The sequence below is a fragment of the Diceros bicornis genome, chromosome 28 (assembly GCF_020826845.1).
Source record: "Diceros bicornis minor isolate mBicDic1 chromosome 28, mDicBic1.mat.cur, whole genome shotgun sequence".
NCBI lineage: Eukaryota > Metazoa > Chordata > Mammalia > Perissodactyla > Rhinocerotidae > Diceros > Diceros bicornis.
In genome coordinates this window covers 4,445,907-4,457,688 of record NC_080767.1, presented here as the reverse complement: position 1 = coordinate 4,457,688, position 11,782 = coordinate 4,445,907, and the positions used below count along the sequence as shown (strand labels likewise).

At 42.4% G+C, this 11,782-nt stretch overlaps 1 pseudogene; it reads right to left on the bottom strand.

The window, feature by feature from the left end:
- Positions 1 to 9,549: 9,549 nt before the first annotated feature.
- LOC131393768 (olfactory receptor 13C7-like) lies at positions 9,550 to 10,547 on the bottom strand (annotated as a pseudogene).
- Positions 10,548 to 11,782: the final 1,235 nt, after the last annotated feature.

The window sequence follows — 11,782 nt, the reverse complement described above, 5'->3', positions numbered from 1 at the left end:
AGGCCCCAGGCTATAGTCCTCAGATCTGGCTCATAATAAACTCACCCTAAATTTTGATTTATAGATTGATTATGGATTCTTCGTGTCAACAGGTTTTAAAATTAGACATTTGAAATTCCAAGCAGAGACAGTAGGCTTAAGAGAAAAAGCTTTTCAGATATCAGCACCTAGACTGAAAGGCTAAGGGCATAAAATATTTGTATGAACAATAGGCATGGAAGAATACTGTGATCAATCAGATATAGTCCCTCCTATCCCCATCAGTCCCCAAAAATTTGACTCACTCTGATAGGGGAGGAGGGGAAGGGGTCTGTTGTGGGATTGGCATTGGGGTGGGACACAGAACCTCAGAGAGGCTTGAGAATATGAGATAAGAGGGGATCTGAGCCTCACTTTTCATGGAGGTCAGGAAAGTGACACACCTCATAAAATTCCCCTGCACTCAGCATGGTGTAAGTGTAGAATAGAAATGGCTGCAATTGTGTCCTGTTCCTTACTCCCACCTAGAGTGCCACAGAATTGTAGCTGGATGTTTTCTATGCCCTTCAAGAGGGGCAAGGCAGGAGTTGAGAGAGAGCCAAGAGCCTGAAGACGCCTCAAGATCAGAATGCAGGGGCTATAGCTGTTATTTGCATGGTCTGTACAACTGGATACCAGATGGGAATGCAGGTGTCAGCAGGCATTGATGATGACAACCAAGGCCCAGATGTCCTGCCTTCTTCCCCAGTCCCAGAGGATGGCTTTGGCTCTATGTATTCCTCTCAAAACTAGGTAGGGGGGTTGGGGAGAGGCCTTGACCAAACTGAGATCCCACTGAACTGACTGAGATTAAGTTTTAGCCATTCAGTAGGAAGGGGACTTACAAAGACAACTAGCTGTCCATCAGAGATTTGGGCAGCCCTCCTAGAAGTTGTTGCTTGGAATCAACTGCCCAGCCAGAGAAAAAATTTTCTAACTGCTGTTATGTTCACCGTTAATTTAATAATCAGCAGCATGGCCTTGGAGAACAAAGGACCCCTGTGCCTTTGAGCAGAATCTGTATATCTGACATCCCCATTGACCTCTACAGTGAGATCTCAGAGGAGGGAGAGAAGCCCTACCCCAAGACATCCAACACCAACATGTTATAAAGCGTAGCATTGTGCCCCTCAACCTGTGATGCTGGTGTAATATCCTCCCAGCCTCCAATGAGCCTGTGAGCCTGTGAGCATGAAATTGTCTCCATTCTCTACTCTCTTTGATTGTTTATTTCAGTAATTTTCAAACTTTAAAAAGATTATTTTTATTTTTTAGCAGCATAATCCTGTTTTTCAACAAAATCTTATAGAGTCCTGCTATATAAAATAGAAAAAAATGGTATTTTATTGCTATATTTATTTTATAAGTTCAATTTTATAAGAATTACTTGGTTCAAAGATAATGAACCAGAATTCAAAGGTAATAAATGAGATTCTGATGAACACAAAACCTTGAAATCTGGAATGATCACAGAAATTGCAGTCACATGAGTTTCAGTGTCCAATTTATTTCTGTATTTGGTTTTGGCTGCCTGCTGTAGAGAAAATCCTGATATATACAGAGTAGTTTGCAAAGGGTCATGTTTTTCAAAATAGCTCACCTTCCAATGTCAGACTACTCTTCATTTAAATTAAGATGGTACCTTGAAAAAGAAGTACTGAAAAATTTTTGTTTCAATATTGATTCGTGAAAACTTATATCCATACCAAAAACTGCACATGGATGTTTACAGCAGCTTTACTCATAATTGCCAAAACTTGGAAGTAACCAAGATGTCCTTCAGTAGGTAAGTGGATAAATAAACTGTGGTACATCCAGACTATGGAATATTATTCAGTGCTAAAGATAAATGAGCTATCAAGCCATGAAGAGACATGGAGGAAACTTAAAAGCATATTACTAAGTGAAAGAAATCAATCTGAGAAGGTTACATACTATATGATTCCAACTGTATGACATTCTGGAAAAGACAAAATTATGGAAACAGTAAAAAGATCAGCAGTTGCCAGGGGTTGAGGGGAGGGAGGGTTGAAGAGGCAGAGCACAGAGGATTTTTAGTGCAGTGAAACTATTCTGTAAAGTACTATAATAGTGGATAAGTGTTGTTACACATTTGTCCAAACCCACAGAATGTACAGCACCAACAGCGAGCCCTAGTGAAGATGTGTCAATGTAGGGTTATTGACTGTAACAAAGGTACATTCTGGTGCTGGATGTTAATAGTGGGGGAGGTTGTGGGTGTGTGGGGACAGGGGGTGTAGAGGAACTCTCTGTACTTTCTGTTCAATTTTGCTGTGAACTTAAAACTGCTCTAAAAAACAGTTTATTCATTTAAAAAAATGCCAGTTAGACATTAAAAATCAGAAAAAATATTGATTCACTAATAAGATTGGATAGCTGCTCAAATTCTTTATCATAAATGTAAAGTCAGAGAAGTAGCACCCCAAATGTATGGTTAATCCTAATACTGCTTATAATGTGACAGTATTACTGTGTGACCAGTTACATGTTCACTTGTTATTGTGCAATTGGCTCTGACACCATGATGAGAACACGCACCAAGCAGATGATTCTGAGCCTCGCCCAGCACTAATTGAGAACAGTGCACACGTGGGCTCCCTGGTACAATTTTACATGAGCAGATGTGCATAGGCTTGGATTAAAGAAAAGATCAGTGCAGAACCACACTTTTTCTAATCAAGGACACATTTAAAGAAGATAAAATAAATGCACAGAGATGGCAGGAAAAGATTTATTCCAAGGTCTATACCAAAGGGAGTCAATTCAAAGCACATATGGTAATGTGGTGGTAGCCTCTAGTGCGTCAAAAACCAAAACATACCAAGTTTGTGTCTGTCTGTTGTCTTACTACATATTAAAAGTTATTTAGAATATATATCTATATATATTTTAAAGAAATAAATCAAATACTTTTGGAACCTGACAAACCTCCATTTGATTCTTGTTTGATCAGACTATGTTTCCAAGAGTTCGATACAATGTATGTTTGAACACGTCTATTTTAATTCTGTTACCCTCTTTCTCTTCCAGAATAACGAATCACGCTCTCTTCCACAGCTGGAATAAATATGTCATTCTGTTCGTTTTTAGCTTTTTGCAACCATGATGGTGTTTTATATTTAGTTCTAATCCATCTGAAGTTTATGGCAGCGTACAGTGTGAATATATAGATCAAAGGCCAGCCTTCATTCACTTCAATACTGTTGTTGAACCACTGTTTATTAAGAAGTCATTCCTTCTTCATACTATTAATTTTGATCTGACATAGGTGTATTAAATTCTTATAGCTGCAATTAATTTTCTGGTATCTCTGACACCAGTGATTTTTACAAAACTTTAAAAAACCAATGCTGTATAGTTCAGTAATTGTTACTTTGTAATACATTCAAATCTGATAGGAAGAATCTAACATTGTTACTCCAAAAAATCATGGTATTGTTCAGTTATTCTTCACTAGCAATTTATGGAGTTCGTTAGGAGTCTTTGGGGAGATATAAAAACCACTAAATAACTATGTTTCTAAATCTAGGTTTCTATTGGCCTTATCTCAGACGTAGTGAAATTTAAAATTTGGGGGTAGAGCTCGGAAATATGTATACAAAGAAGTTCTCCTGTTTGTTATAATTTGAGAACTTCTACCTTAGAAATTAAGGTCATTTTTATTGTATTTTTTTCTCCCACGCCCCTGGTCAATCACTCTACCTCCCTTTATACGCCCATAGTACTCTTATAATTTTTTTTCTTGACTCCTGTCTGGAATTATGTTTGTTCCCAATGAGTGTTCTCCCAATGTTGGCCTTTTCTGAACTCGTATTACTGCTAATAGTTTTCTGGTTAATTTTTAGAAATACAATAATTGTGTTTTCTGTAACGTTTGACGTGTGTTTCTTCCTCTGCTATATTTATGCCTCTTATTCTGCACTTGACCACCTTTTTATATCTATTTGCACTTGACTGCACTTTAGAGCTATTTGAAATGGGAATGGTTGGTTTCTTGTCTGGCATGTCAGAAGCTGGGAAGTTGTCACTCTGTACTAACAGTAAAAAGCTGAAGGAAATGATAAGACAACAATTCTGCTTAGATCCGCAAGAGAAGTGAGGTCACAGGGCAAACTGCTGCCCCCACATTGGAGAGACCAGACTGGGTTGCTGATGCCATAGGACTTGGCACGCAGCAGGAGACTTCCACAGGGGAACTGCTTCCCTGCCTCTTCCTGCAGTCCCTCGCCGTGGTCCCAAGGCTTCTCGGTCATGCTACTCAAAGTGTGGCCTGCAGAGCAGCAGCATAGGCATCGCTTGGGAACTTGTCAGAGAGGTAGAATCTCGGATTCACCCCAGACTCTCTGAATCTGAATCTGCCTTTTCACAACATCCCCAGGTGACTCCTGAGCAGGTAAGTTCCAGAAATACTGATCTCAGGAGCTTGCAGAAATGTCCACCAGATGGCGGGTTTGCAGCAGGCACAGGTATAGCCAGAGCCACAATCAGCCACCCAAGTCTCCTTCAAATAGTGCCCTAAGTGGCGTTAGAAGTTTGGAGCAATTGCTCATGAACCGTGAAGAGCACGAATGGGGGAGAGAGCCCAGAGGACACCCCTCATCAATGAGTGGCATGTTGTGGGGTGTGAGCCATGAATTTTCCTCTCTGGGCTTTCCCCAGGTGTTTTCACACACTCTGTCTGCTGGGAGGGATGGGGTGATACGCTCTCATTTTACAGACAAAGAAATTGAGGCCCAGAGAGGGAAAGAAACTTAGCCAAGCACTCAACAGTGGCAAATGGTGTTGGAGGCAGAATGGGAAGGCAGGTCTCTGGCTACATAGCCTGGGCTGAGAGCACTTCTAGAGGGGCAGGGCAGGGTGGCTCAGCCCCAGTCTCTGCTGACCTGAGTGCCTGCTTACTCACCTCTCCCTCCTCCTCCATCCAGAAGCTCTTTGAACAGCTACCTGTTTTCTTTGGGAGTGCTAGAAGCAGCGGTTGTAATAATTCAGTTTGGAATGTTATGGGCTTTCCACAATACTCAGGGTCCTGGACTTAATCCCCAAGGGAACAAAGCATAAAGTTTAAATGCAAACAAACAAGGCTGGCCCTGGTCCCCTGGGAATCTTGATGGTCCCTGAATCTATGGCCAGTACCAGCAGCATTGACTCTTCGATGAACTTTCACCCCAACCTGTTTAGTTTCACTCTTTTATTTATAAGAACAAAGATTCACTTGTGCAAGCTCAAGTAAATTTTTTTTCTTTTTTTTTCCTAAGTAAGAATTCATTCGGAATGATTAGGGAAATTACATAGAATTCAAGAACAGAATCTTAATAAAGTTGAGGCTGATTGAGCCTGAACTATGTGTGCCCAGGCTATGAGGAAACTCAAAAGATATTTTGGGGGATGCAAGGGGTTATAATAATCCTCAATCTCATCCCTCTTAATAAGCATTAATAAGACTTGCTCTGACCGTGTAGTTAACACAGTGTTCCAGATGGGGTGGAGACCACAAAACAGAGATAAATGCAGAGACAGCACAGAGAATGAGAGAGAAGCAGAGACACCAGTGGATTGCTGGGAAGATGGCGGCATAGGAGGATTCTGAACTTACCTCCTCCCACAGACACAACAAATTTACAACTACCTGTGGAACAATTACCTCTGAGAGAGCTCTGGGAAATGGATAAAAAGAACCCCCACAACAAGGGACAACACTGACTGAGGTGGCAGAGGCAGAAATACCTTTCTGCTGAGGAGAAAACCACATTCTAGCTGTGCCACTTCACGGCTGGCAGCAATCTTAAGGTTATTACACATGAACCTCATGGTAGTCACAAACCAGAAACCTACAATAAATACACAAAAAATTAAGAGAAAGGAACCAAAACATAATACTAAAGAAAGCCATCAAATCACAAGGAAAGAGAGTAAGAGAAGAAGAAAGGAACAGAGAAGAACTACTAAAACACCCAGAAAAAGAGTAACAAAATGCCAATAAGTACATACTTATCAATAGCTACCTTAAACGTCAATGGACTAAATGCTCCAGTCAAAATACATAGGGTGGCTAAATGGATAAAAAAATAAGACCCATATATATGCTGCACACAAGAGACACATTTCAGACCTAAAGACACTCACAAACTGAAAGTGAAGGAATGGAAAAAGATACTTGATGCAAATCTCAATGAAAAGAAAGCTGAGGTAGCAACACTGATATCAGACAAAACAGACTTTAAAACAAAAACTGTAACAAGAGACAAAGAAGGACACTATATAATGATAAAGGGAACAATCCAACAAGAGGATATAATACTTGTAAATATCTAGGCACTCAATGTAGGAGCACCTAAATATGTAAAGTAATTATTAACAGACATAAAAGGAGAAGTAGACACAATAATAGTAGGGGACTTTAACACTCCATTTACATCAACGGATAGATCATCCAAACAGAAGATCAATAAGGAAACACTGGCATTAAATGACACATTAGACCAGATGGACTTAGTAGATACATACAGAACATTCCATCCCAAAACTGCAGAATACACATTCTTTTCAAATGCACATGGAACATTCTCCAAGATAGATCATATATTAGGCCACAAAACAAGTCTCAATAAACTTAAGACGACTGAAATAATACCAAACACCTATTCTGACCGCAACAGTATGAAACTAGAAAGCAACTACAAGAAGAAAACTGGAAAAGTCACAAATATGTGGAAATTAAACAAAATGCTACTGAACAACTATTGAGTCAATGGAGAAATCAAAAAATACCTGGACACAAATGAAAATGAAAATACAACATGCGAAAATTTGTGGGATACAGCAAACGCAGTACTAAAAGGGAAGTTTATAGCAATACAGGCCTATCTCAAGAAACAAGAAAAATCTCAAATCATCTAAAAGTACACCTAAAGGAACTAGAAAAAGAAGAACAAACAAAGCCCAAAATCAGTAGAAGGAAGGAAATAATAAAAATCAGAGCAGAAATAAGTGAAATAGAGAGTAAAAAAAAAAAAAAAAAGGAAAGAAAAAACAAATGAAACTAAGAGCTGGTTCTTTGAAAAGAGAAACAAAATTGACAAACCTTTAGCTAGACTCACCAAGAAAAAAAAAGAGAAGGCTCAAATAAATAAAATCAAAAATGAAAGAGGAGAAATGACACCTCAGAAATACAAAGGATTATGAGAATACTTTGAAAAGTTATACGCCAACAAATTGGCTAATCCAGAAGAAATGGATAAATTAACTTACAAACTAACTTACAGTAGGAGAGAGACAGCAAGGCCCAGAGAAAGGAGCTGGGAGGGGCTGCCAGCCTCCAACAGCCATCCCCTGGCCCCTCCCACAGTCTAGTCATTAGTTTTGTCATTAGTTTATTTGGTTTGTGTTTGTTTGCTTACTTGTTGCTTTGTTTGCTTGTTTTGTCTTTCAATTTACACCTGGAATCATCCCACAAAGGATTTGAAGTAATCCGAAAATACATCCAAGGCCAGAAAACTGAAAATAAACAGGTGAGGAAATGGGGCAAAGGGAAATTAAAAGTAGAAAAATTATAAAATTACAAAGCCAGAGAGGAGTAAGATTCACCTCAAAATGCAGACCATCGAGAGGCCTTCTCAGTTGCAAAGTTGACATGATGCAACACACCCAAAGCAGATTTGAATCTAGGACAGAAACTCAGATGTACAAGAAATATTCTTCTATTTCTTTTCTCCTATCAAACTGTCTGACATCAAGCCCCCATGTGGCCAGACTGACGAGAACATTCTGTCTCAGTCAATAAGAGGCATTCTACCCTCCCAGGGATTTCCCTCAGTCGGGAAGCCTTAGCCAGGGCCCAGAAAATGGCAGACGTTTATTGGTTGCCCTCCCAGGATCCACTGCCTCTCTACTCCTTTCTGAACAGCTCCAGATTTTCCTTTGTGTAGCAGCCATACACTTGGGTGAGACTGACCCCATCTTCTGTTTCAGAGGAGGGTCCTGCTGGTCTAAGTCAGTCTGCAGAATCTTATCCCACCTGCCACTGGAATTGGTTTGCAGTTTGCATCCATCCAGTCAGAACAAACTTCAGGACACTTGTTGTCTGGCTGTGGGAACCAGGGGTTTCTATCCCATAAGTGAATGGGGAAGCTGCAGGCCCAGGGCTTGCAGCAGCCATCTTGTGACCATCAGAAGAATCAGCCTGAGAACAAAGCTGACATGTAGAAAAGCGAAGAGTAAAGAGACTCTCAGAGCAAAGGAACAGAGCCTGATTAACCACACCTGAGGCTGGCCCTATTTTGAATAATTCCTGGTTATTCTTGAACCAGGTGGAATAGAATTTTCTCTTCTGTGCAACTGAAGGTCTCCTGCCTGATACAGCCTCCAACCTCCATGCTGTTATGGCTGCTACTGACCACCTGAGAATCCAAACCTGCGACTCAGAGCCTGTCACATCTGTTCCGGAACCAGTGGGGAGCAACTCTTACTAATGGCCAATGGTAGCTGTGGAATTGAGGATTATTATAAGCCTTTGCTTTCCCCAAAACTTTTTTGGATTTCCTTGTAGTTTGGGCAGCCCTGTGGGAGTGTTTGGAGGGTGTTAATGCTGCGAGACATGTAGTTCCTGTGGGGAAGAAGAGATGGAGACCTGCTGCCTCCCAGCTGTGTGCAGTACTGTGACCGGAGCTGGGATACAGGGAGGACAGTGCAAACATCTCTGCTTCCTCACAGGTGAGTCCCACTGTTCAAGGCAAGAGCCCTCTTTTCCTGGTGCTACGACTTGAGGAGAATTCTTGTCATGGTGTTATTGGGCAACACATTGTGATCGCATGGATGATATTTTTCACATTATTCTTGCTGAACACAGGCCCCTAGGATAATACCAAAGCATGTACAGTAATCAGCAGTTCTACATAGGGCCGAACACTACACTCCAAGAAGCAATTTCTACTAAAACCAGGTTCTGTGTTTGTCTCTTAATTTTGCACACATCAATGACTCTTCACAGATACACACGAGCTTCTGGTGAGGATCTAAGATTTTGCTAGAATAAAATAGCTGTGATGTGATGTCACTGTGGTTGTGCACAAAGCTAACAATTAGCCAGCATCTCTAGAAATGTGAAGGCTCTTTCCTTCTAGGTTCTTAGGTAGAAGCTTCCATTGCCTATGGGACAGCTGGGTGGTAGTGTGGGAAAACTAGGTTACTTTTTTTTTTTTTTTTGATGAGGAAGATTGTCCCTGAGCTAACATCCGTTGCCAATCTTCCTCTTTTTGCTTGAGGAAGATTGTCCCTGAGCTAACATCTGTGCCAATCTTCCTCTATTTTGTATGTGGGACGCCACCACAGGATGGCTTGATGAGCAGTGTATAGGTCTGTGCCTGGGATCCGAACCTGCGAACACTGGGCTGCTGAAGCAGAGCGTGCAAACTTAACCACCATTGGGCCAGCCCCTGAAAACCAGGTTACTTTTTGGTCCTAGTCACATGGTCCACAACATGGACCTTGGGAAAGTCCCTTCTCTACTCTAGGTTACCATTTTCCCATGAGTACAATGAGGAGTTTAGAAATCACGTGTTTTGACAATCTGGGATTCTGTGACAGCCACTCAGTTAGGTGTTTCTGACATGCTGTGGGTTCTTCACAGCAGCCTTCACATCTTTGTTCCTGAGGCTGTAGATGATGTGGCTGAGCATGGAGGTCAACACTCCATGGAAGAGAGAAATGAGCTTTTCAGAAAGGTCCTGTATGTCTGCCTCCCATGGGTCCTTAGGCTTGGGCTTCCTATACATGAAGAGGATGGTCCCATAGAAGATGACCACGACTGTGAGGTGGGCAGAGCAGGTGGAGACAGCCTCTTCCCTTCCCTCTGCTGAGGGAATCCTCAGGATAGTAGCAATGACATGTAGGAGACAAAGATGAACAGAACTGGGACCCCCAAGAAGATCACATTGGCCACCCCCTTGCTAATCACATTGATGGAGATCTCAGCCCAGACCAACTTCAGGACAGCCAGGATCTCACAGGTGAAGTGGTTGATGACATTGTCCCCACAGCAGGGCAGCTGCATTGCCTGGGATGTCTGCACCACAGTGTTGATGATACCAGCTACCCAAGAGCCAGCATCTTTGCTCATGACACTGGGGTATCTAAAGGGGTTGCAGATGGCCATGTAGCAATCAAACGCCATCATGCTCAGAGCACACACTCTGTGGCTCCCATGGCGAAGAAAAGATCTGTCCAAAGCAGGCTGAGAAGGAAATGGTTTTCCTGGGGGTCAGGAACTGTTGAAAATGAAGGAAACCAAAGAGGTTGTGTAGCAGGAAGGAGAGGTTCCCCAGGAAGAAGTACACGGGCGTGTGCAGGCGGGAGTCAAGAGTGGTCACCAGGGCGAGGACCCCATTGCCCAGCAGGATTACCAGGTACATGAACAGGATGAGCACAAAGAACGTTCCCTCCAGCTTTGGGTGGGCTGAGAGGCCCAGGAAGATGAACCCCACCACAGGGGATGTCCACTTGGACCTGTCCATGGTGCATCTGCTGTCACCTGCAGGAACTCAGAAGGTCAATCTCAACATTCTCTGATTCTGAAGTGCTGGCTTGCCAGTGAGAAATGCACTTTCTGCCGAGATGAAAACAGCTTTAATAATGGATGGTGTCTCCGTGGTTCTAAGTAAAATGCAGGGGACTAGAAAAGAATCTACATTGTGAAATTAAGCCACTTTGTGTATGTGCGACATTTAAAATATTCTTGTGGTGACTTAATTTATCTGATCAGACACCCTCATTTCTACTGATATGTGCCCTGGATGGTGGACTCATCTTGTTAAACCTTGCTTGCAAGAGTGAGACTAGGTTCACTTCATGTTCTCCTCTCTTGGTGCAATGATCAGCCCTGAATCTTTAGGTCTTAGCTGACTTTCCTCTCTTCATGTTGCCCGCATAGAAACATCTTCTAACCTTCGCCTTATCCTCCTGCAATAGATAATCCAGGCCCAAATGCCATCCTCTCATCCATGCCTTTATCTCATCCTGTCTTCCTCTCTCCATTCATCAGCCATCATGGCTCACTCACACATGGCTCTGAAAATCCATAGCCTTTCAGGGAAGGATACATTGGCTCCAGTGTAGGCTACAGTTCCAGGAAGGGGACACAGATGGGTCACTTTGGAAGGGCAAAGTAGATAGGGAAGTCCTCTTGGGGAAGGTGACATCCAATCAGGTTCTAGAAGGAGGCTGTGGACTGCACTTCAGCAGATGTGTTGTGGAGGATGGTTATAGTCTAAGGCACTTATTATCCCCCCAGCTGCTGTGTTAATCCTGGTCAGTTTGGCCTGATGCTCTGGGAAGCCAGGCTGGATTAACAGCCACCATCTTGGCCTCCAGAAAGCCCCATGGGCATCTCTGTCTCAATCTCCTGGGTGGCTTCTCATGCTGCTGCCACTGAAGTCTGACTGATGCCTTATCCCTGACTTTGAAGACCTCAGCCTTGGAAAAGGGACCTCCAAACATCTAGTCCACCTGGATTTTTCTTTGTACACCCAAGCTGTGACTAACCAGTGTTTGCTTGATCCTTTCCACCAATGAAGGTCTCATTACCTCCTTAGGAAGCCTATTCTAGCTTTATACATCTTTTACCACCTAGAAGTTCTGTCTCTTGGGCCAAATCTCTTTATATCTTCACCCATTAGTTCTACTTCTGCTCTCTGGGGGCACATAGAGCATGTCACCCCTTTCTGCCCCGTAATAGCTCATCAGAGATCTA